The sequence below is a fragment of the Balaenoptera physalus genome (genome assembly GCF_965194825.1).
Source record: "Balaenoptera physalus genome assembly, chromosome: 2".
NCBI classification, from domain to species: Eukaryota; Metazoa; Chordata; class Mammalia; order Artiodactyla; family Balaenopteridae; genus Balaenoptera; species Balaenoptera physalus.
Window position 1 is genome coordinate 137,544,812 of NC_138883.1, and position 27,181 is coordinate 137,571,992.

A 27,181-nucleotide genomic window follows, 5' to 3' on the forward strand; every position below is an offset into this window, starting at 1 on the left:
GACAATGAAAACACGATGATGCAAAACCTATGGGATGCAGCAAAAGCAGTTCTAAGAGGCAAGTTTATAGCAATAGAATCCTACCTGAAGAAACAAGAAAAATCTCAAATAAACAACCTAAACTTACACCTAAAGCAATTAGAGAAAGAAGAACAAAAAAACCCAAAGTTAGTAGAAAGAAACAAATCATAAAGATCAGATCACAAATAAATGAAAAAGAAAAGAAGGAAACAATAGCAAAGATCAATAAAATTAAAAGTTGGTTCTTTGAGAAGATAAACAAAATTGATAAACCATTAGCCAGACTCAGCAAGAAGCAAAGGGAGAAGACTCAAATCAAGAGAATTAAAAATGAAAAAGAAGTAACAACCGACACTGCAGAAATACAAAAGATCATGAGACATTACTACAAGCAACTATATGCCAATAAATTGGACAATCTGGAAGAAATGGACAAATTTTTAGAAAAGCACAACCTTCCGAGACTGAACCAGGAAGAAATGGAAAATATGAACAGAACAATCACAAGCACTGAAATTGAGACTGTGATTAAAAGTCTTCCAACAAACAAAAGCCCAGGACCAGATGGCTTCACAGGTGAATTCTATCAAACATTTAGAGAAGAGCTCACACCTATCCTTCTCAAAATCTTCCAAAATATAGCAGAGGGAGGAACACTCCCAAACTCATTGTACGAGGCCACTATCACTCTGATACCAAAACCAGACAAAGATGACACCAAAAAAGAAAACTACAGGCCAATATCACTGATGAACATGGATGCAAAAAAATCCTCAAGAAAATACCAGCAAACAGAATCCAAAAGCACATTAAAAGGATCATACACCATGATCAAGTGGGGTTTATCCCAGGAATGCAAGGATTCTTCAATATATGCAAATCAATCAACATGATACAGCATATTAACAAACTGAAGGAGAAAAACCATATGATAATCTCAATAGATACAGAAAAGCTTTTGACAAAATTCAACACCCATTTATGATAAATACCCTCCAGAAAGTAGGCATAGAGGGAACTTATCTCAACATAACAAAGGTCATATATGACTAACCCACAGCCAACATTGTTCTCAGTGTTGAAAAATTGAAACCATTTCCTCTAAGATCAGGAACAAGACAAGTTGTCCACTCTCACTGCTATTATTTAACATAGTTTTGGAAGGTTTAGTCACAGCAATCAGAGAAGAAAAAGAAATAACAGGAATCCAAATTGGAAAGGGAGAAGTAAAGCTGTCACTGTTTGTAGATGACATGATATTATACATAGAGAATCCTAAAAATGCTACCAGAAAATGACTAGAGCTAATCAATGAAATTGGTAAAGCAACAGGATACAAAATTAATGCACAGAAATCTCTTGCACTCCTATACACTAGTGATGAAAAATCTAAAAGAGAAATCAAGGAAACACTCCCATTTACCATTGCAACAAAAAGAATAAAATACCTAGGTATAAACATACCTAGGGAGACAAAAGACCTGTATGCAGAAAACTATAAGACACTGATGAAAGAAATTAAAGATGATACAAACAGATGGAGAGATATACCATGTTCCTGGATTGGAAGAAGTGACATTGTGAAAATGACTATACTACCCAAAGCAATCTACAGATTCAATGCAATCCCTATAAAACTAGCAATGGCATTTTTCACAGAACTAGAACAAAAAGTCTCACAATTTGTATGGAAACACAAAAGACCCCGCATAGCCAAAGCAATTTTGAGAAAGAAAAACGAAGCAGGAGGAATCATGCTCCTGGACTTCAGACTGTACTACAAAGCTACAGTAATCAAAACAGTATGGTACTGGCACAAAAACAGAAATATAGATCAATGGAATAGGATAGAAAGCCCAGAGATAAACCCACACAAATATGGTCACCTTATCTTTGATTATGGAGGCAAAAACATACAATGGAGAAAAGACAGCCTCTTCAATAAGTGGTGCTGGGAAAACTGGATGGCTACATGTAGAAGAATGAAATTAGAACACTTCCTAACACCATACACAAATATAAATTCAAAATGGGTTAAAGACCTAAATGTAAGGCCAGACTCTATAAAACTCTTAGAGGAAAACATAGGCAGAACACTCTATGACATAAATCATAGCAAGATCCTTTTTGACCCATCTCTTAGAGAAATGGAAATAAAAACAAAAAAAAACAAATGGGACTTAATTAAACTTAAAAGCTTTTGCATAGTAAAGGAACCATAAACAAGATGAAAAGACAACCCTCAGATTGGGAGAAAATTTTTGCAAATGAAGCAACTGACAATGGATTAATCTCCAAAATATACAAGCAGCTCATGCAGCTCAATACCAAACAAAAAACAACCCATTCCAAAAATGGGCAGAAGACCTAATTTGACATTTCTCCAAAGAAGATACACAGATTGCCAACAAACACATGAAAGGATGCTCAACATCACTGATCATTAGAGAAATGCAAATCAAAACTACAATGAGGTATCACCTCACACCAGTCAGAGTGGCCATCATCAAAAAAATCTTCAGCAATAAATGCTTCAGTGGGTGTGGAGAAAAGGAAACCCTCTTGCACTGTTGGTGGGAATGTAAATTGATACAGCCACTATGGAGAACAGTATGGAGGTTCCTTAAGAAACTAAAACTAGAACTACCATAAAACCCAGCAATCCCACTACTTGGCATATACCCTGAGAAAACCATAATTGAAAAAGGGTCATGTACCACAATGTTCACTGCAGTACTATTTACAATAGCCAGGACATGGAAGCAACCTAAGTGTCCATTGACAGATGAATGGATAAAGAAGATGTGGCACATATACACAATGGAATATTACTCAGCCATAAAAAGAAATGAAATTGAGTTATTTGTAGTGAGGTGGATGGACCTAGAGTCTGTCATACAGAGTGAAGTAAGTCAGAAAGAGAAAAATACCGTATGCTAACACATATATATGGAATCTAAAAAAAAAAAAAAAAAAAAAATGGCTCTGAAGAACCTAGGGGCAGGACAGGAATAAAAACGCAGATGTAAAGAATGGACTTGAGGACACGGGCAGGGGGAATGGTAAGCTGGGACAAAGTGAGTGAGTGGCATTGACATATATACTCTACCAAATGTAAAATAGATAGCTATTGGGAAGCAGCCACATAGCACCAGGAGATCAGCTCTGTGCTTTGTGACCATGTAGAGGGTTGGGATAGGCAGGGTGGGAGGGAGACACAGAGGGAGGGGATATGGGGATATATGTATATGTAGAATAGAGCTGATTCACTTCGTGATACAGCAGCAACTAACACAACATTGTAAAGCAATTATACTCCAATAAAGATGTGAAAAAAAAAAAGAATATCTAGGGTATGGACCAGGGATCATTGTTTCAACAGGTTTCCAGCCAGGCTTACACTGTCATTTGGAAACCCCTTAGGTAAATGGTAATTTGTTGTTTTTCAAAGAAACCTGAAGGCTCTGGCCATCTACATGGGAAAAGACTGGGCAGTGCATTGGTTGTGTTAGCCTGAGGCCATGTGTGTCAGAAATCTTGTCAGCATAGAGTAACCATCCCACAGGGAAGGAGCTCATTCCAAGGCCAGACATTCTGCTCACGGCTTTATGTACATTCTTTCTAATTTCTGCAATGACCTTGTGATGATTGCATTATACTCTTACTTTATAGAAACAGAAGCTCAGAAGGGTTAAAAAAAGGTGCCTGAAATCACACAGCCAGTGTTGGATTTAAGACTCCTGTCAACCAGATGTAAAAATCCATGGTCTTTCCGTCTCCCTTGTCACACAGTCTTCATCTTAAGATTAAAACCGTTCCAACAAAGCCAAATCACTGCTGAATATGTGCCGGGGTGCATCATGGTGGACGCTGGTGCTAGTTCACTTCAAATATTTCAAGCGTTACCTCAATTCCAGTATAGGTCAATTCTAGCTGCATTATGGAGGATCTACAAAAACATTTTATATCCCCAACTTTTTTTGAGATGTAACAAAAATGTTTCTCCATCTATAGGACTTATATAGGAATATCTTTATTCTAAAAATATAGTTTTGGTCATATGGAAGTGTGAGGAACTGCACATATTCTTTTATTTTTTTTATTTTTTATTTTTTTTTAGCCTTTATACAGGTCTATCTTTATTTGTAAAAAATAATATACAACTAAAGCTAATTTGATTTTTAAAATCAAAGCTCATTTAGTGATAATGTACATTTTATAATAAAACTGTAGTAAAATACTGACATTTGATAGTTTAAACAATGTAGCATTCATGTAAAAATCATGTTGCATGTAAAATTTAATTAGAAAATCCATAGTTCACAAAAGTACATATATTTTGTTGATAGCTCATGAGGACATTATCATAAATTTACTTAAGATACAGAACAAAATTCACAGTTAGCTTGACATTTAATACTATAAAATTTTATGCTGAATCCACTGATATTTTTGTTAATAAGGTACACTTGAAATAATTCATACTACCAAAGAATCGACATTTTATTGTATAACCAAGATCTATTGGTTTTACAATACGTCTAGTAATCAATTCTTTCACCAATAATTTAAATGAGAGATCTAGTTGAAAAGACCGTTGACATATACCCTTAGCAGGATAATTAAAAAGCACTAGCAGCTTTGATTTCCATTTTCATGAATACATACAAGACAAATCTGTATTTTACAGTTAAAAGTTGTACAAAAAGTCAAGCCCTGAAGTATTTCTTCCACTAAGAGAAAAGTTCTGATGTTAAAACTTTGTTTAAAAAAAAGAGAGAGAAAGAGAGAGAGGTAGTATGTGAAAGTATTTTTACTTAAAATGTTGAAGCCCTGCACCGCTTATAATATAAATGAAATGTATCCTTCTACTTATTAACATTTTGCCATTCAAGAGTCAAATTTATAGAACTCAATAGAATGTTAAACCTGGAATGCCATTAAAAAATAGTGGTTATATAACTGGAAGAACTTCAATGAATTCAACAAAAAGTACACTGTATTACATAATGTTGTGCAGTTAACAGTTTAATGATAATATGTTTAGTGGTAAAATGTGAACAAAATACATTGAAGTATTCTGAGTCAAGTGAGCTTCATTTAATCAACTTTACTTCATATACTTTTACCATATAGAGAAAATATCCTTCAAAACGGAGTCATTTGATTCTTCATTGTTTTAATAGCACACAATTGTTATAAGGTATCCATTCTAGCTCTAGCATAAAATTAATCAATAAATAACTCTGAAAGAAATATCCATAAGTCACAGGGAACTCATGTAGTTCATACTATTCTTAGTCTCTATATACAAGCTACTGTAGTGCCTGTGCACCTCCATACAATGAAACCAGGCAAGGAACGAAAGTTAGCAGCCTTACTCTTACCTTGCTAAGTGGGTGCATCGGAAAGTAATAAATAGCCTCATAAAATTAATCGAGATACACTCTATCTGTCAAAGGTAAATACGACATACTTTTCATAAAGTGTAGGCAGTGTTCCTAGAAATCCCATTAAGGAAAACCCAAAATTTTCATATAAAAAGTGCATAAAGTTGTCCTGTGTGTAAAAATCTCTTAGTTTGGGTACATTTTTTTTTTTTAACGAAAATAATTCACACTACTCAAATACATTAAAAGAGTAAAAAGACAGACAAACAAAATATACACACAAACAACAAAAGGAATGATTTCTAATGAGATTTGGAATGAGGACAAGAAGAGGTTACGGGAGAGAGTCTCCCATATCACCAGAGTCCATGGAACTGCCTTTCACAACGTAAGTGATGCCCAAATGGAATGAATTTGTAAATATGAAAGCTACAAGATGGGCAAACACGGACCTGAACAACTGTTAGAGTTTCTTAATTCAGGAACATAGCTTCAATTCTTTATAACTTAGGAAGCAACCCCTAAGAACAGTCAATTGATTTGATTTCTTAGAAATTAGGGAAAAAAAAAAAGCATTTGAAAAAATTAATAACAGAGGAACAATATTAAAAAATCAAAATACAACATGGGGAATATACGAGCCAAGGTCCCAAAGTACTGAAAGATAGACTCAGACTTCTTCACGTTAGAATTAAAAAATACATAGTTAAAGGAAAAATTAACCAGGCTCTGCACAGCAGGTCAAATATGCAACCACTTCAAACGGAAATGATCTAGTCCTCATGTGTAGTTCTGGGAATGTGCTCTAACATCCAGTTCTCTATAGACAAAATAGCAAAACACATCATTTCATTAGCAAAGGCCCCTTTGTTTTAGACTTAAATTCACCTCTGACCCACCGAAGTTTATATTAATTATCAAACTACTATTTTAATAACATTTTAAGCTTGCAATATATTTTTTTCATGCCTATCCCAGATCACTGGTTCAGAGGTATATATGCTTTAAACTAGCCAAATTTACAAGTCTCCATGGCATCCTGACTCAGAAAACATTCAAACGCGATGGTTTCATAGTGTTATGACTGTTCCATCTTCTAAGAGTTTTTGATCTGGAGCACGCGTTTCAAATTCTGTATTTGTGCCACTTGCTAAGGGTGCTAAGCTCACTTCATTAGAAGGAATAAAACCGTTCTGTCCAGATTCAAAACTGAGTTCTATTTGTGTTAATGATTCCAGGCTCTCGGTGTTACGAACAGCCTTAGGGATCTGCTGTGGCACACCATTGTCTTCAGTAATAATGTCATCTTCATCGCTGTCTTCATCCTCTGGCTCAAAGCTCGGTTCGATCTGTTGTGGATAGCCAGGAAGGCTGTTGTCAGTAGACTGGCCAGAGCTGCCGGGAGTCCGACTGTTCCTAATGACGTTATTCCTCTGGTTTGCTGGTCTCACTGTGATGATGAGGTTGTGGCTGTTTGCAATCCTCATTTCAGTTGCTTGATCTAGACTCTTCCCGGAAACTTCTATGCCATTAACTTCTAAAACTTCATCATTAATGGCTAATAGTCCTGTGCTTTGAGCCAGACCTCCTGGCACAAGTCTGGATATAAAGATCCCTGGCACCTTCTCTAAGCCATGGGGTGTCACCATGACACTGGAGCCGTCCTGGATGTAGAACCCTAGGAGTTTCTCAGTGCCATATTTGTAAAGACGGACCCTACGATGTGTTTCTGGGAGAATATCCACGTCTATAATAGAAGACACAGGTCTGAAGTCCTGGGGCATACTAATGACTATGTGTGGCTTTTTTCTATGGTTGTCAGGAAGCAACACATTGGTTAAAACATTCTTCTTCTTTATTAGTGTGTCTGTACCAAAGGCACTGTAGTCTGCTTCTTCTGGTCTCCTGCAGGGGCAGCTTCTCAGCATCTCTCATCCCCCTGCTCCTCGCTCTCTCCTGTAAGACTGCTGCATACTCCAATTCATCCTGAACAGCCAAATGAGTCTTCCTGAAGTACCTATTCTTTTATTGATTAAGAATTTTTGTTCTAGTAGATCTTGTTGGAAAACAATTCTAGTAATCTTTTAGGACTTAAACATATAACATAAAATTTCCCCCCAGATGTGTCTAATTTTGTGGCTGATTGTAAGGCCAAGTAAGATCAATATTGTATAAAACTGTGTCCTCTGAAATTCATAATAGATTCCCCCATGGCTTTTTCTCTCATTTTTTTATTATTCTTTTAATTTTCATATTTGGGGCCAGGAAGCATTGGCTCCTTCCCTCTGACATGCATACATTTATAAGAAATGTGGGCTGTGAAGTGTGTAGATATGACAGAAATGAGAAACATTGAGGCCAGAAGATGAATCAAATCAACTCTTCTCATGGGTAAACAGGACAATGATATTATAATGATAAATACTTTTTAAAATTAATTTTTATAGGAGTATAGTTGCTTTACAATGTTGTGTTAGTTTCTGCTGTACAGCAAAGTGAATCAGCATTACCTATACATATATCCCCTCTTTTTTGGATTTCCTTCCCATTTAGGTTACCACAGAGCCCTGAATAGAGTTTCCTGTGTTCTCATTAGTTATCTATTTTATACATAGTAATGTATATATGTCAATCCCAAATTGATAAATACTTTTAAAATAATAAGTAAATACAGCATAACTGTCTTAAATCGCCATTCTGGGCATGGGCTTTCATGGGCTTTTCATGCCCATTCTGGGCATACGTTACCTAGCTTAGGAAGCTGAAAGTGAGGACTGATAAGGAAGAATGGCAGTGAGTTATTCATGGGATCTCATGACACCTTTCTTTTGGACAATAGACCTCAAGTACGGCCATTTTGCCCCCCAGGAAATATTTGACAATGTCTGGAGATTTTTTTATTGTTACAGTGGGGGAGGGTATCTGCTAGCATCTATTGGGTAGAGACCTGGAATACTACTAAACATCTTACAATAGATAAGGCAGCTCCTTATAACAAAGAACCACCTGGTCCAAAATACAAGTGGGGTCAAGCTTGAGAAACCCTGGTTTAGGAAATGGTAATAAATTTCACACAGAGATCAGCTTTTTCTAGAAAAACAATGGGAAAGACTAAGTTATTTCTACTCGGGTTGAATAGCACGGTGCTAAGGAGACTGTGTATTTGACAGGGTTTGCTTAGATTCTAAATTAGTTCCCCTCGGGGTTGTATTGGAAAATGGAGCTAAGAGAAAACCATTTCCTCTTTGGGACTCAGGTTATTAAACCTTTCTAATCTCCTCTACCCACAGCACTCTCCCCTCGCAGCCAACTCTCCTCTGAGGGCAGAATTTTCTATTCTAATGAGAAGTAGCACACAAACTAAAAAATGATAGCAATGCAAAATGCATCTCTCTTGAGCAAAGTTAATTTAGGTGTATAAAATCTCAATTGAAATACTGTCATTTTTTTTTAGAATCCTAACTTTGAATAAATGTGGCTGCCGTGGTGTCCCTAGGAGAGAGTTGCTAAGGAAACCAAAAGCCAACCCACAGTCAATACATCCTATCCTCATGGAATACCATTATGGTCACTCAGTCATTTTGAGAGTTAGAGACACCACAGTGAACAAAATGATGACTTTATCTGTTTATCCCAGGAGAACAGTGTTAAGAAATACATTTACCCAATGCCATCAGAAGATTATCTAATGACCGCTCCTGGTAATGAGACCGAAAATGCATGTCACTCACAGAAATGCTACCTCGGAATACATTTTCTAGTCCTTAATATTGTGATTATAAAAATGCAAAATATACTTTATGATAGCTTGGAAGACTATATCCACTATCATAACCATAGGTAAGGTCAATTATATACCACACATAAGTGATTATTGCTTTGGGCACAGTGCATTAACTTAGATGTAACCTTTGTATAGTTGCTTAAAAAGCTAACAAAAATCCCGGGAAACTCTTCTATAGGATGCCAGGCACAGGAAGCAATGTTTTTGGTGTATTCTTTACCAGTATGATTACATCTGGAATATTGCCACAGACAATGGCCAAGGAGAGTTTTTAGTCAGTGTGACCAGGATTACAATGCTGCAGAGGAACAGTTGTCAGAAATTGGGATGGTTCATCTGATAGATAAATATGAGAGTAAAAGATATTTCCTAATACCTGCAGAGTTGACCTAGTGATCCCATGGCCACACCTGGATCTGGACCAGCCCAAGCCATACACACAAGTGCTTTAGGTACCAGCAGGGAGACACCTCTCCAGCTCCCCTCCATATTCTGCATGGATGCCTGCCCGCCTCAGTAATCTAATCTGTTTCCCATGGTGCCACCAACTCAGGCACCGCGCTCCAGGCCCTGCATCTATAGTAGCCCCTCAGCTATGTCTGCATGCCCACTGCCAGTCTTTGCTTGGCTATCCCCCAGAGTTTGTTTCCTGACTTCCTGATGCAAATACTTGCACTCCGAGCTGTGCACCCCAAGGAGGGACACTGACCCCCTCTATGTGTAGGCCCAAGCAGTTTGTTCCTGTTTGCCCAGTGACTGTGGACCAGCTGGGGGTCCTGTAAGCCAGCGACCTTCTCTGCCACTCAGTGGGCTACAACCACACCTTCTCCAATGAGATTGGAACCTCTTCCAAGTTTGTCCTTTGTCGTGTACTCTCCCGCAGTGCCAGGGTACCATTTAGAGTTTTCTATCTTTATTGTTCCTCCCCTATCATAACTTAATGATTACTTCTATTACACTTCCACTGTCCAAATTACTTTGTAGTGTTTGTCTTCAGGTTGGATCCATGCTGACACACCCATCTACCGTACAACCTCACACCCAGAATTTATGTCAGCTCATAAAAATGAAGGCTGAGGGGCTTCCCTGGTGGCGCAGTGGTTGAGAATCTGCCTGCCAATGCAGGGGACACGGGTTCGTGCCCCGGTCCGGGAGGATCCCACATGTCGCGGAGCAACTGGGCCCATGAGCCACAACTACTGAGCCTGCGCGTCTGGAGCCTGTGCTCCGCAACAAGAGAGGTCGCGGCGGTGAGGGGCCTGCGCACCGCGGTGAGGAGTGGCCCCCGCTCTCCACAACTAGAGAAAGCCCTCGCACAGAAACGAAGACCCAACACAGCCAAAAATAAATAAATAAATTAATTAATTAAAAAAAAAATGAAGGCTGATTTCATTTGTTTTGTTGGCAAGAACTAAAAACCAAAAATATGTACACATTGCTAGGAACTGTCCCCCATATCCCAAGGTGACTGCTCTCTGGGAGCTCAAAGGTAGATTGCTCTGAAGAGACTTGAATTAAAGCAAGCACAGGTTTTCTTTTCTCTCTTTTCCTAGAAATGCACACTCTTTCCAAGCAAGAAATAGCCCCTTGTTTCAACAAACTACAGGGATCTGTAACACAGTTTGCATCAGTGCTCCTCTCAAGAGAGGAGAATCACTTTCTTCCCTCTGTTACAGGAGTGTTCATCCCCATCCCATACAAGCTTTCCCCATCACTCTGTGTGTGTGGGTATGGTGGAGTTACAATTGCACAGTGCTTACTATGTGCCAGGCACTTCTTTTACATCTTATATACTAACTCATTTAATCCTACTCACCTAGTTAGGTAGGTACTATTAATCCTCCCATTTACAGTTGAGGAAATCAAGGCCAACAGAACTTAGTTTAACTTGCTGAAGGTTGCACTGCCACCTGACATTTCTCAATTCACCTGTGCCACTCTTAGAGTTGCCTTTATATGAATCTCAAATAAGGGATGGTAAGAAACTAGTGAGCCCATGACCCAAGGGAAGTGTTTCTTCATTATACATGATTAAGCATGGAAAAATGTAAATCATAAACAAGATGACACCTGTCTTCTCATTTGCTTTTAGCCTAATGTCTTGGGAGAATGAAAATAAAGACCAAATTATGCTCTTCATTTCCCTCCTCCCTTTCCTAGATACCCAGCCCCTCAGTTCACAGGAAACACTGCAAGAGACAAAGAAGACACTGCCCAGAGGGAAGGTTATCAGAAGATTCAGATTCATGAGTACTCAGGACCATACCAAATGGAACCAGGGGACCAGGGGTAGGATGACTATATCGTTTATCAAAACTTGAATAATTTTGAGAACAAAAGGGTATGATGTTAATAATTACACTGGCATAAATCATGTAAATCAGAATTGTACTGGGCAGAACCAGACATATGGTAGCCCGGTTAGCAGTAGAAGGGAAGACCACCAGAGTCCAGGCATGAATCAAATGGTCATTTTTTTGTTTTAACAACTTATTGGAGTATAATTGCTTTACAATGGTGTGTTAGTTTCTGCTTTATAACAAAGTGAATCAGTTATACATATACATATGTTCCCTAAGATACATATCTCTTCCCTCTTGCATCTCCCTCCCTCCCAGCCTCCCTATCCCAACCCTCTAGGTGGTCACAAAGCACTGAACTGTTCTCCCTGTGCTATGCAGCTGCTTCCCACTAGCTATCTATTTTACATTTGGTAGTGTATATATGTCCATGCCACTCTCTCACTTCGTCCCAGCTTACCCTTCCTCCTCCCTGTGTCCTCAAGTCCATTATCTACATCTGTGTCTTTATTGCTGTCTTGCCCCTAGGTTCTTCAGAACCATTTTTTTTTTTTTTTTAGATTCCATATATATGTGTTGTCATGTGGTATTTGTTTTTCTCTTTCTGGCTTATTTCACTCAGTATGACAGTCTCTAGGTCCATCCACCTCACTACAAATAACTCAATTTCGTTTCTTTGTAAGGCTGAGTAATATTCCATTGTATATATGTGCCACATCTTCTTTATCCATTCATCTGTCAATGGACATCTAGGTTGCTTCCATGTCCTGGCTATTGTAAATAGAGCTGCAATGAACATTTTGGTACATGACTCTTTTTGAATTATGGTTTTCTCAGGGTATGTGCCCAGTAATGGGATTGCTGGGTCGTATGGTAGTTCTAGTTTTAGTTTTTTAAGGAACCTCCATACTTTTCTCCATAGTGGCTGTATCAATTTACATTCCTACCAACAGTGCAAGAGGGTTCCCTTTTCTCCACACCCTCTCCAGCATTTATTGTTTGTAGATTTTTTGATGATGGCCATTCTGACTGGTGTGAGGTGATACCTCATTGTACTTTTGATTTGCATTTCTCTAATGATTAGTGGTGTTGAGCATCCTTTCATGTGTTTGTTGGAAATCTGTATATCTTCTTTTTGAGAAATGTCAATTTAGGTCTTCTGCCCATTTTTAGATTGGGTTGTTTGTTTTTTTGGTATTGAGCTGCATGAGCTGCTTGTAAATTTTGGAGATTAATCCTTTGTCAGTTGCTTCATTTGCAAATATTTTCTCCCAATCTGAGGGTTGTCTTTTCATCTTGTTTATGGTTTCCTTTGCTGTGCAAAAGTTTTAAGTTTCATTAGGTCCCATTTATTTATTTGTGTTTTTATTTCCATTTCTCTAGGAGGTTGGTCAAAAAGGATCTTGTTGTGATTTATGTCATAGAGTGTTCTGCCTATGTTTTCCTCGAAGAGTTTTATAGAGTCGGGCCTTACATTCAGGGCTTTAATCCATTTTATGTTTATTTTTGTGTATGGTGTTAGGGAGTGTTATAATTTCATTCTTTTACATGTAGCCATCCAGTTTTCCCATCACCATTTACTGAAGAGGTTGTATTTTCTCCATTGTATATTCTTGCCTCTTTTATCAAAAATAAGGTGACCATATGTGTGTGGGTTTATCTCTGGGCTTTTTATCCTGTTCCATTGATCTATATTTCTGTTTTTGTGTGAGTACCATACTGTCTTGATTACTGTAGCTTTGTAGTATAGTGTGAAGTCTGAGAGCCTGATTTCTCCAGCTCCATTTTTCTTTCTCAAGATTGCTTTGGATATTCTGGGTCTTTCATGTTTCCATACAAATTGTGAAATTTTTGTTCTAGTTCTGTGAAAAATGCCATTGGTAGTTTGATAGGGTTTGCATTGAATCTGCAGATTGCTTTGGATAGTATAGTCATTTTCACAATGTCAATTCTTCCAATCCAAGATCATGGTATATCTCTCCATCTGTTCATATGATCTTTAATTTCTTTCATCAGTGTCTTATAGTTTTCTGTATACAGGTCTTTTGTCTCCCTAGGTAGGTTTATACCTAGGTATTTTATTCTTTTTGTTGCAGTGGTAAATGGGAGTGTTTCCTTGATTTCTCTTTCAGATTTTTCTTCATTAGTATACAGGAATGCAAGAGATTTCTGCGGATTAATTTTGTATCCTGCTGCTTTACCAATTTCATTGATTAGCTCTAGTCATTTTCTGGTAGCATCTTTAGGATTCTCTATGTATAGTATCATGTCATCTGCAAACAGTGACAGCTTTATTTCTTCTTTTCCAGTTTGGATTCCTGTTATTTCTTTTTCTTCTCTGACTGCTGTGACTAAACCTTCCAAAACTATGTTAAATAATAGTGGTGAGAGTGGACAACTTTTCTTATTCCTGATCTTAGAGGAAATGTTTTCAGATTTTCTCCACTGAGAACGATGTTGGCTGTGGGTTGGTCATATATGACCTTTATTATGTTGAGATAAGTTCCCTCTACTCCTACTTTCTGGAGGGTTTTTTGTCATAAATGGGTGTTGAATTTTTTTGAAAGCTTTTCTGCATCTATTGAGATGATCATACGTTTTTTTCTCCTTCAATTTGTTAATTTGGTTTATCACATTGATTGATCTGTGTATATTGAAGAAACCTTGCATTCCTGGGATAAACCCCACTTGATCATGGTGTATGATCCTTTTAATGTGCTGTTGGATTCTGTTTGCTGGTATTTTGCTGAGGATTTTTACATCTGTGTTCATCAGTGATATTGGCCTGTAGTTTTCATTTTTGTGACATCTTTGTCTGGTTTTGGTTTCAGAGTGATGGTGGCCTTGTAGAATGAGTTTGGGAGTGTTCCTCCCTCTGCTATATTTTGGAAGGGTTTGAGAAGGATAGGTGTTAGCTCTTCTCTAAATGTTTGATAGAATTCGCCTGTGAAGCCATCTGGTCCTGGGCTTTTTTTTGTTGGAAGATTTTTAATCACACTCTCAATTTCAGTGCTTGTGATTGGTCTGTTTATATTTTCTATTTCTTCCTGGTTCAGTCTCGGAAGGTTGTGCTTTTCTAAGAATTTGTCCATTTCTTCCAGATTGTCCATTTCATTGGCATATAGTTGCTTGTAGTAATCTCTCATAATCCTTTGTCTTGCTGCAGTGTCAGTTGTTAGTTCTCCTTTTTCATTTCTAATTCTATTGATTTGAGTCTTCTCCCCTTTTTTCTTGCTGAGTCTGGTTAATGGTTTATCAATTTTGTGTATCTTCTTAAAGAACCAGCTTTTAGTTTTATTGATCTTTGCTATTGTTTCCTTCATTTCTTTTTCATTTATTTCTGACCTGATCCTTATGATTTCTTTCCTTCTGCTAACTTTGGAGTTTTTTTGGTCTTCTTTCTCTAATTGCTTTAGGTGTAAATTTAGGCTGTTTTTTTGAGATTTTTCTTGTTTCTTGAGATTGGATTCTAGTGCTATAAACTTGCCTCTTAGAACTGCTTTTGCTGCATCCCATAGGTTTTGGGTCATAGTGTTTTCATTGTCCTTTGTTTCTAGGTATTTTTTGATTTCCTCTTTGGTTTTTTTACGTGATCTCTTGGTTATTTGTTAGTGTATTGTTTAGCCTGCATGTGTTTCTATTTTTTATAGATTTTTTTCCTGTAATTGATAACTAGTGTCATAGTGTTGTGGTAAGAAAAGATACTTGATACGATTTCAATTTTCATAAATTTAGCAAGGCTTGATTTGTGATCCAAGGTATGATCTATCCTGGAAATTGTTCTATGAGCACTTGAGAAGAAAGTGTATTCTGTTCTTTTTGGATGGAATGTCTTATGAATATCAATTAATTCCATGTTGTTTAATGTATCATTTAAAGCTTGTGTTTCTTTATTTATTTTCATTTTGGATGATCTGACCATTGGTGAAAGTGGGGTGTTAAAGTCCCCTACTATGGTTGTGTTACTGTTGATTTCCCCTTTTTTGGCTGTTAGCATTTGCTTTATGTATTGAGGTGCACCTATGTTGCGTGCATAAATATTTACATTTGTTATATCTTCTTGTTGGATTGATTTCTTGATCATTCCATAGTGTCCTTCTTTGTCTCTTGTAATAGTCTGTATTTTAAAGTCTATTTTGTCAGATATGAGAATTGCTATTCCAGCTTTCTTTTGATTTCCATTTACATGGAATATCTTTTTCCATCCCCTAACTTTCAGTCTGTATGTGTCTCTAGGTCTGAAGTGGGTCTCTTGTAGACAGCATATATACAGGTCTTGTTTTTGTATCCATTCAGCCAGTCTATGTCTTTTAGTTGCAGCATTTAATCCATTTACCTTTAAGTTAGTTATCGATATGTATGTTCCTATTACCATTTTCCTAATTGTTTTGGGTTTGTTATTGTAGGTCTTTTCCTTCTCTTGTGTTTCTTCCCTAGAGAAGTTCCATTAGCATTTTGTGTAAAGCTGGTTTGGTGGTGCTGAATTCTCTTAGCTTTTCCTTGTCTGTAAGGTTTTAATTTCTCCATCAAATCTGAATGAGATCCTTGCAGGGCAGAGTAATCTTAGTTTAGGTTTTTCCCTTTCATCACTTTAAATATGTCCTTCCACTTCCTTCTGGGTTGCAGAGTTTCTGCTGAAAGATCAGCTGTTAACCTTATGGGGAGTCCCTTGTATGTTTTTTGTTGCTTTTCCCTTGCTGCTTTTAATATTTTTCATTTGTGTTTAATTTTTGATGGTTTGATTAATATGTGTCTTGGCGTGTTTCTCCTTGGATTTATGCTGTGTGGGACTCTCTGTTCTTCCTGGACTTGACTGACTATTTCCTTTTCCATATTAGGGAGGTTTTCAACTCTAATCTCTTCAAATATTTTCTCAGTCACTTTCTTTTTCTCTTCTTCTTCTGGGACCCCTATAATTCGAATGTTGGTGCATTTAATGTTGTTCCAGAGGTCTCTAAGACTGTCCTCACTTCTTTTCATTCTTTTTCTTTATTCTGTTCTGCAGTAGTTATTTCCACTATTTTTTCTTCCAGGTCACTTATCCATTCTTCTACCTCAGTTATTCTGCTATTGATTCCTTCTAAAGAATTTTTAATTTCATTTATTGTGTTGTTCATCACTGTTTGTTTGCTCTTTAGTTCTTCTAGGTCCTTGTTAAACGTTTCTTGTATTTTCTCCATTCTATTTCCAAGATTTTGGATCATCTTTACTCTCATTACTCTGAATTATTTTTCAGGTAGACTGCCTGTTTCCTATTCATTTGTTTGGTCTGGTGGGTTTTTACCTTGCTCCTTTATCTGCTGTGTATTTCTCTGTCTTCTCATTTTGCTTAACTTACTGTGTTTGGGGTCTCCTTTTCACAGGCTGCAGGTGCATAGTTCCCATTGTTTTTGGTGTCTTCCTTCAGTGGGTAATGTTCATTCAGTGGCTTGTGTAGGCTTCCTGGTGGAAGGGAGTGGTGCCTGTGTTCTGATGGATGAGGCTGGATCTTGTGTTTCTGGTGGGTAGGACCACATCTGGTGGTGTGTTTTGGGGTGTCTGTGAACTTAGCATGATTTTAGGCAGCCTTTCTGCTAATGGGTGGGGTTGTGGTCCTGGCTTGCTAGTTGTTTGGCATGGGGTTTCCAGCACTGAAGCTTGCTTGTCATTGAGTGGAGCTGGGTCTTAGCGTTGAGAAGGAGATCTCTGGGAGAACTTTTGCTGTTTGATATTACGTGGAGCTGGGAGGTCTGTGTTGGACCAAAGTCCTGAACCTGGCTCTCCCACCTTAGAGGCACAGGCCTGACACCCAGCTGAAGCACCAAGACCCTGTCAGCTACACGGTTCAGAATAAAAGGGAGAAAAAAACGAAAGAAAGAAAAAAGTAAAATAAAATAATTAAAACTAAAAAATAAAAAAATTACTAAAAATAAAGAAATTAAAAAGTAATTTAAAAAAAGTAAAGAAAGAAGAGAGCAACCACACCAAAAAACAAATCCACCAATGATAAGAAGCACTAAAAACTATACAAAAAAACAACAACATAAAAAAAGGACTGACAGAACCATACGACCAATGGTAAAAGGAAAGCTATACCGACAAAATCACACAAAGTCTACTGTCTCAATTTTGGGATGATTCGTTGTCTATTCAGGTATTCCAGAGATTCAGGGTACATCAAATTGATTGTGGAGATTTAATCCACTGCTCCTGAGGCTGCTGGGAGATATTTCCCTTTCTTTTCTTTGTTTGCACAGCTCCTGGGGTTCAACTTTGGATGTGGCTCTGCCTCTGTGTGTAGGTTGCCTTAGGGAGTCTGTTCTTCACTCAGACAGGATGGGATTAAAGGAGCAGCTGATTAGGGGGCTCTGGCTCACTCAGGCCATGGGGATGGACGGTTATGGAATGCGGGGTGAGCCTGTGGTGGCAGAGGCCAGCATGATGTTGCAACAGCCTGGAGCACCATGTGTTCTTCTGGGGAAGTTGTCCTTGGATCACGGGACCCTGGCAGTGGCAGGCTGCACAGGCTCCTGAGAGGGGAGGCGTGGAGAGTGACCTGTGCTTCCACACAGGCTTCTTGGTGGCTGCAGCAGCAGCCTTAGAGTCTCATGCCCGTCTCTGGTGTCTGCTCTGATAGCCGTGGTTCGCCTGCTTCTCTGGAGCTCTTTTAGGTGACACTCTGAATCCCCTCTCCTCGCACACCCTGAAACAATGGTCTCTTGCCTCTTAGGCAGCTCCAGACTTTCCCCTATACTCCCTGCTGGCTAGCTGTTGTGCACTAGCCCCTTCAGGCTGTGTTCACGCAGCCAACCCCAGTCTGCTCCCTGGGATTTGACCTCCAAAGCCCTAGCCTCAGCTCCCAGCACCCACCCATCCCGGCCGGTGGGTAGGCAGACAAGCCTCTCAGGCTGGTGAGTGCTGGTCAGCACTGATCCTCTGTGCGGGCTTTGCCCTCTGCACCCCTATTGCTGTGCTCTCCTCCGTGGCTCTGAAGGTTCCCCCCCCGCTCCCCCCCCACCCCCGTCTCCACCTGTGAAGGGGTTTCCTAGTGTGTGGAAACTTTTCCTCCTTCACAGCTTCCTCCCAAGGTGCAGGTCCCATCCCTATTCTTTTGTCTCTGTTTTTTCTTTTTTCTTTTGCCCTATCCATGTATGTGGGTGATTCCTTGCCTTTTGGGAAGTCTGAGGTCTTCTGCCAGTGTTCAGTAGGTGTTCTGTAGGAGTTGTTCCACATGTAGATGTATTTCTGATGCATTTGTGGGAAGGAAGGTGATCTCCACATCTTACTCCTCTGCCATCTTAAAGGTCTCCTCTCAAATGGTCATTTAACTGGAGAAATATAATGAAGAGGCTATTGGCTGAGGTATGGACAGAGATGTGAGAACAAACAAGGATGGTGATTACCAAGGGCAGAAGGTGATTACTAGAAAAGGCAGAAGGAATCACTAACCTTTGACCAGCATGATCTGGAGCCATAGAGGAGGGAGTGCCCACAGAGCTGGTACTTAAAGAAATGCAGCCGTTGCCAGAACTGGAAGAAGCAGGAAGGAAGCAGAGGAAAAATGCTGACCTCTCTCTCTTCCTGCCTTCTGATCTCCTGCTGGAGCTTCCCATTGGCTTTGACCAATGGGAATTCAGAGGACAAAGTAGCCTTAATGGTGCAACCTGCAAGGAAGCTAGACCCTCAAGACACAGAGAAGGGCAGAGAATGGATCTGGGATCAGAGTCAGTCATATTTGTGGCTAGTTTCATAACATCCCTTTTCCTGTTATATATCAGCTACCATAAGAAGTTTAAGACTCTCAGGTAGTTCCCATTATCTGTCTTTAAAGCTCTCCACACACCCTAATCTGACCCCATTGCCACCCCCAACTCCCAATGCCCTCCTACTATGCTTTTGGAAGGAAGCCATTAGCAAAGTCTTCTTTATCTTCAGCCCCTCCTCTCAATGTGCCCTTTATCTTTTTTTTTTTAATTAATTAATTTATTTATTTTTGGCTGTGTTGGGTCTTCGTTTCTGTGTGAGGGCTTTCTCTAGTTGTGGGTGCCCTTTATCTTTGAGCCAACTGAAACTTAATTATCTATGGACTCTAATTTTTAAAAATCCTGACTTTAGCTACTGCTCCCATCTTATGCTCTTTATGCAGGATAAATATACTCAAATGAAATCACTGTCTGCATTTCTTTTCCTTCTTTCCTCTCCCGAACCGACTGTTATTCAGGTTTTCATCCTCTCCCCACGATTGAAATAGTTCCTGTCAAGGATATCAATTATCTTCTCATCTCCAAATCCAACAGGCAATGCTCAACATGCATCTTACTTTGTTCATTAGTGTTTCAAGTGGTTGGTTGCTCCTTCCTTCTCCAGGGACTTTCTTATAGTTAGTTTTCACACAGCATTGGTCATTCCTCCCTAACCACTCAGTGGTTCCCATTCTCTCCTATCACCAAATGTTGGAAATTTCCAGGTGTCACTTCTTGGACTTCTTTCCTCTATCTATATCCATTTCTTAGTGAGATTTTCTAGTGTCATGATTAATGTCATAAATACCATTTATGCCCTGATAACTACCAAATTTATATCTCTAGCTTAATCATTTCCTACAAAAGCTATACTCATATATCCAGCTGCCTGTATAATGCTGCCTATCTAATAGACACTGAGACACTTGAAACATAACCTACATGAAATATAATTCCTGACATTTCTGATTATCACCAAACTTGCACCTCTTACCATCTCATTCATCACAGTCTATGGCAACTCCATCCTCGCAGTTGCTCAAGATTAAAACTTGAAATCACTGTTGACACCATTTTTCTCACCTCAGATAGCCAATCTGTCAGCAAATATTGGTTCTGAACTCGAAAGATATCCCAAGTCTGACCACTTATCACTACCCCAGCCTCTAACACCTTCATACAAGCCTCTACCACTGGCTCCATTTCTGGATCACTGGAAGAGCCTCCTACCTGGACTTTCTGTTCTTCTCTGTCTTTCTACGGCCTCTCCTTAGCCAGCAGCCAGAATATATGTCACACCATGAAACTAAGCAGTTTCCCATCTCACGCAGAGCATGAGGAAAAGTCTTTGATGTGTCCCATAAGTCCATATAAGATTTAGTCAGGGTGTTTCTGGGACCTCAACCCCTTCTCCTCTTCTCTTTCTCACTGCACTCCAGTCACACTGTCTTTTTTGCTGATTCTCAAACATGCCACATATGCTCACAAACCAGGGACTTTGTGCTTGCTTCTCCTTCTTCCTAGGACACTCATCCATGGATAGCTGCATGGCTGACACATTTATTTAAGCCTCTCCTATTCCCTCCTATATCATCACACGCCGACATACACTTTTTAAATTTATTCTTTATTTGTCTGCCTAGCATCTGTCCCTTTCACTAGAATATAGCCTCCTTGATGACAATGGACACTCAACAAATAAATTTTGAAGAATTAAAGATGATTAAAAAGAACCATGGAATTTGTATACCAAGATTCTCTCTTTCTCTCTTTCACTGCCAGTGAGCCAAATAATACTCAAACAGAACCTGATAAACACATCTTAAGACTCTGACTACTTCATTATTAGCATACTGTCTTGGTGAAAAGCACCCTTGGAGGCTCTGTGGGGAACAGTGTTTACTGAGGCAGAGTTGCTTTCAAAGGGGTCAAGAGCAATGAGTTCACCTGATAAGGCTCTAACTCTGTTTGAAACAAATTCCACTCTGCACCTATTCCATGCCTGCATCTCTGCAGCTGAACATGGCTGGGGAAAAAATGTCACACTGACCATCTAATCTTATATGTGTGCCTGCTAATCTGAAAGAAACCCAGAGACCAGAGACCAGTTCTGGTGACCAGTGAAGGAAGCAATGCTTGAGCCAGAACCTGAATTATGAGAATAATCCAGTTATACCAAGTACCAAGGAATAGCACTCAGGCAGAAGGAACAGTGGGAACAGTGACCCTGAGACTGGAACAAGCTCAGTGGGTTCCATGGAGCAAAAGGAACATGTGGCTACAGTGCAGTGACCAGAGGGCTAAAGAGATGGGAGGGATTGTCATAGGCTAGATCATGCACGATTTAGTAGAGCAAAGTAAGGTTGTGGAATTTTCTTCACATGGCATTGGAAAATCATTGGAGGATTTCAAGCAAGGGAGTGATGGAGTTCCAGTTTCCAATTGCTGTGTAACAAACCTCCCCTAAATGTAGTTTCTTGACACAGTGACAACATCTCTTTGTGGGCAAGGCTTGGTGAGTCAGCTCTCCTCGGCTCAACTTGGTGCAGCTGGGGCTGTTCTAAGACTGGGGTTGGCAGTCATCTGAAGGCTTGCTAACTCACATGTCTGGTGGGGAGTGCTGGCTTTCCACGGGGATCTCAGCTGGACTGCACCTGGAGCTTCCATGTACCTGCTTGGCTTCCTCACAAGATAGTGGCTGGATTACCAAGGCAAGCATTTCAAGAGAGAGAGCCTGGTAATAGCTTGTATCACCTTTATTAACTTAGTTTGTTAATACTCATGGAGTCCATCCTAAAAGCCTACCCAGTGTCAAGGGGAGGGAACATAGACCCTACTAGTGATGGTAGAGTCTCAATATGACATTGTAAGAACATGTGGAACAAGATCTATTGATGCAGCCATCTTTGGAAAATAAATTCTGTCCCCCAAAGAGTGTGATGTATGTGCTTGAAAGAACACTGGTTGCTTTGAAGAGAATACATTGTAGGAAAGCAAGGATAGAAATGAAGCCCAGTCTGGTAGCTCAAGCAGCCCTGGGGAGAGATGATGGTGGCTTAGACTATGGTGTGGGAGTGGATATAAAAAGCAGGAAGAATTCAGGACTTAGGGCCCCAATTTGTGTTACTTTAAAGACCTAAATGGCTCTAAAAACAAAGAAGAATGAAAAGGAGAGACGCTTCTCTCACCTTCAGAGGTACCACGGGGCCTTACCCTCAAAGGCAGCAGCAATGTTTATATTTCCTCCCTCTTCCAAGTGTCTGGGACTCACTATTGGAGGTTACCTAAGACTGGTTTGTTGTTTTCTTTACATTATTATTGTTATGTTAAGCACTTATGTTTGGAATGGATTGGAATGGATGTTTTGGCAGAACAGAACTGCTATGCTAAATAAAGAACCATGATAGAGCAGCAGAGAGCACTTCACCTTGGTGATGGAAGAAAAATCTGGAAAGCTGTTCTCTATTCCTTCAGAGTGCCTGCAGGCAGCCTGTTTTGGTCAGACATAGGCTGGGGTCTAGACAAGTATACCTGACCTCCTTCTTGACAGGTGTGCCAACACCTGATCCTCTCCAGTCATGGTGGGCTGTATTCTTTGATAATCAAGTCGTTGGGACTTGGGGAAATCATAGCGCCCACTCCTATAGGACTGTGCAAATCAGCAAGGTGAGATTCCATCTTCTTCCTTGGGTCCCACATTCTAGACATCTCATGTTAGAGTCTCCTCATTCCTGCTATGAGTCACAGAAGAGAGGGATGAGAACTAGCATTGAAATCAGACAGCGCTAGGCATGAGTTCTAGCTCTGCCACTTATGAATTGTTTAACCTTGAAAAAGTTATTTAACCTTTCTGGGTCTGTTTCCTTCTCCATAAAATGATGATGATAATCTTATCTTAAGGGGGTTACTATAAAGATTAAATGAAATACCAGAAGTGTAGCTAACACAGTCTGATGCACACTAAGTGCTCAATAAATTATAGTGATGACATATATTAAAGGATAAGGATGTCACAATATTTAGAAAGCCATTCCAAAATTTCCACATCTAGCACCACACATACAGACCATTACAGAAAAACTGACACTGCTTGCTAGCTGTGGTTATGTCACATCTTTTTATGACTCAGTGACTTAACATTTAGAAGATGGAGCTTTCACAGCAAGAGCAAGTTGAAAAATAAGTAAAACCCCAGAGAACATTTAGGCACAATCTAACTTAGACGAACGAAGATTTCTCAGCTTGGTCTGCCAGCTGGATTGTTTTTACATTCTGCTTGAGAAAAGCTATGCTATCCCAGAGATTGTTGCAAATTCACCAGTGCTGCACGCATGTTAAAAACTCAGGAAGAGATTAGCTTTGAAAAGCTGACATTTTTGTACATAACACCAAAGCCTGGAGCAAATAAGGTTCTGAGAAACACTTTGAGAGCTTTAAGAGGGCTAATGAGAAGAGCTGTCACTTAGACCTGATCTTCTAGGTGACACTGGGTGTACAGTGGGTCATCCAGATCTTCTGCATAAAAGCAAGTTTTCAGATGTTGGAAAAGGCTAGATCATTGTTTTTATTCTGTTTGCTTCCCTTCTAGTCATTTAGTATGATAGCTCAGTGAATCCTAACCAATGTGTCAAAATTAGTCTTTCACTGAAACTTCCCCTGGTATGAGACTGTCTTTCCAGGACCACTCATTTATTCATCCACTTAACAACCATTAACTGACTGCCTCGGAGACGTTGATATCAGGGTACCATTCTACAAAAGAGGCATTCAAGTTCCCGAGAAGGTAGGAGACTTGCCCAAAGTCACAAAAGTGGTGAGTAGGAGAGCCAAATGTGGAAACTCAGTCCCCACACTGTCCCCACCAAGCCATACTTCTTGGGGCTGTCAACACAGTGCAAGGGAAGAAAGCTAGACTGGAGCCTGGAGATCCAGGTACCACTTACTGACATGTTATTGGTTAATATGACTTTGGACAAGTCAGTTAATCTCTTGGGTTCATTTCCTCATCTCCATGACAAGTTGCAGAGCCCTTCTGGACCGCCCCCCCCTTTGGTGTTTCTATGAGAATTAAATGCTATAGAGTAATAATATGGAGAAATCTCACAAACATAATGGTGGGTGAAGGAAGGCAGATGTAGAGAGCGCATCCTGCATGATTCCATTTAGAAGGATTTAAAAACAAGTGAGATGAACAAGAAGTAAGGATGCTGGTTACCTTCAGGGGAAGAAGGGTTATGATTAGGAGAGGGAATTAGAGGGTTTCTGGAATCCTGGGAATGTTCTGTGTTCAATAAAAAAATATACAATTTTTGAAAAATCATAAAGGTATGTGAAACTACTTTGAAAAGAGTATACTCAAATATAAGGTAGTGTTCTGAGTAGAGTTTCAGCTCCCCACTCCCTGCTAGCTCTGACTCTGCTCAGGTGTGGCTGCACCTGCAGTGAACTGCCTGGACAGCCTTACCTCTCTGGGGTAGAGCCCAGTCCTGAGAAAAGCTAGGGACTGAGATTGGGATGGGACTGGTCTTCCAGAGAACCCCAGATCCCAGGGCTGGTATCTCAGAAGCAACCTTCAGTTCTCTTTAAGAACATCTGTGGTGAAGTCACTCAGTCCCAACTCAAATACCTTTAGTGACAGGGAACTTACTACTTTGCAAAACTACTTCGGGCTTTGTATATGCTCACGCAACATTAAATCTTTCCACTCTCCTCATCTATTTCTCATACCAAGCATTTTCCAAACCACAGTTCCCCCAGACCACCTACAAATGAATTTTTACTGAGCTCTTCTACTTACCCAGCAAATCAATATAATTTCTCATATATGTGGAATCTGAAAAAATTGGTATAGACGATCTTATATACAAAGCAGAAATAGAGACACAGACATAGAGATAAAATTTATGGATACCAAGGGGGTAAGGGGGGAGTGGGATGAATTGGGAGATTGGGATTGACATATATATACTATTGATACTATGTATAAAATAGATTACTAATGAGAACCTAATGTATAGCTCAGGGAACTCTGCTCAATGCTCTGTGGTGACCTAAATGGGAAGGAAATTCAAAAAAGAGGGGATATATATGTATACATATAGCTGATTCACTTTGCTGTACAGTAGAAACTAACAAGACATTGTAAAGCAACTATACTCCAATAAAAATTTAAAAAAAAGAAGATGTGGTGTATATATACAATGGAATATTACTCAGCCATAAAACAGAATGAAATATTATCATTTGTAGCAACATGGATGGACCTAGAGAATATTATTCTTAGTGAAGTAAGTCAGACGAGAAAGACAAATAAATAATATCACTTATATGTGGAATCTAAATAATGCAAATGAATCTATATAAAAATAGAACCAGACTCATAGACATAAAAAACGAACTTATGGTTACAAAAAGGGAAAGGAAGGGGGGAGGATAAATTAAGATTATGGTATTAATAGGTACAACCTACTATACATAAAATAGATAAGCAACAAGGATTTACTGTATAGTACAGGGAATTATATTCAATATCTTGTAATAAACTATAATGGGGTATAATCTGAAAAAAAATAATGGAATCACTATGCTTTACTCCTGAACTAACACAATATTGTAAATCAACTATACTTCAATTTAAATAAATGTCGCCAGACGTTGTCAAATGTCACCTGGTTGAACATGTAGCATTTTGTTAATGAGAAGGAATCTTTTTGTAAAAGAAATAGTACTGGTCTGAAAAATATATAAGGACTTTAACGAAAGGAACACTCCCATTAGGTTTTACTGCCAGAAGGTGCTCCCTGATATGTCCCTTCTCATAGACATGTGGGTTGTGAGTTTAGCACTCTGTAATCAGAAAGATTCTCCTTGGAAACTTTGAGAAAAGATTTTTTTTTTCATTCCTATGTAGAAATTTTATTCTATAAACTCTTTTATTTTTTTTATAATTAATTTTTTATTGGAGTATAGTTGATTTACAATGTTGTATTAGTTTCTGCTGTGCAGGTGAGTCAGTTATACATATACATATATCCACTCTTTTTTAGATTATTTTCCCAAATAGGTCATTACAGAGTACTGAGTAGAGTTCCCTGTGCTATACAGTAGGTCTTTATTTGTTATCTATTTTATGTATAGTTGTGTGTATATATCAATCCCAATCTCCCAATTTATCCCTCCCCCACCCCACTTTCCCCCTTGGTAGCCATAAGTTTGTTTTCTACATCTGTGACTCCATTTCTGTTTTGTATATAGGTTCATTTGTACCATTTTTTTAGATTCCACATATAAGCGATATCATAAGATATTTGTCTTTCTCTGTCTGATATTTCATTCAACATGACAGTCTCTAGGTTCATCCATGTCATTGCAAATGACATTACTTTGTTCTTTTTACGGCTGAGTAATAGTCCATTGTATACATGTACCACATCTTCTTTATCCATTCCTCCATCGATGGACATTTAGGTTGCTCCCATGTCCTGGCTATTGTAAATAGTGCTGCAATGAACATTGGGGGAGAAAAGATTTTTTGAGAAATTTTGAATGGAAGAGCCCAGCAAAAATTCACTTGAAGGTGATCTGCGAGAAGTGTGACCATATAACTGGAACAATTCAGTTTGTAACCATTGTTCCAGCCCCCTTTTCATCTCCCGTGTCCCCACTTGGAAAATAAATTACATGGTCACTCTCCCTGTAATCTCACCAACCAGATATGACCATGATTAACATTTTGTTATAATCCATACCAGTCTTTTTTTATATATATTTTACATCTTTGATCTCAATCCACATATAAAATTTTATACTCTACTTTTATGTATTACACTAAAACCTAAGCATTTTATGATATTATTCAAAATATTTTACAGATATTTGAGTGGCTACATTTTTTATTCCAATGTGTTTAATATCACCCTTATTTTTGGAAACTTAGTATGTTTCCAAATTTTAATATTACAAACA

The 27,181-nt window shown here is 38.9% G+C and overlaps 1 pseudogene across 1 annotated transcript; it reads right to left on the reverse strand.

Moving 5' to 3' along the window:
• Positions 1-4,790: 4,790 nt before the first annotated feature.
• LOC309654676 (partitioning defective 6 homolog beta pseudogene) lies at positions 4,791-18,391 on the reverse strand (annotated as a pseudogene). The gene has a single exon. The product of its transcript is annotated as a partitioning defective 6 homolog beta pseudogene (transcript).
• Between the last annotated feature and the right edge of the window lie 8,790 nt (positions 18,392-27,181).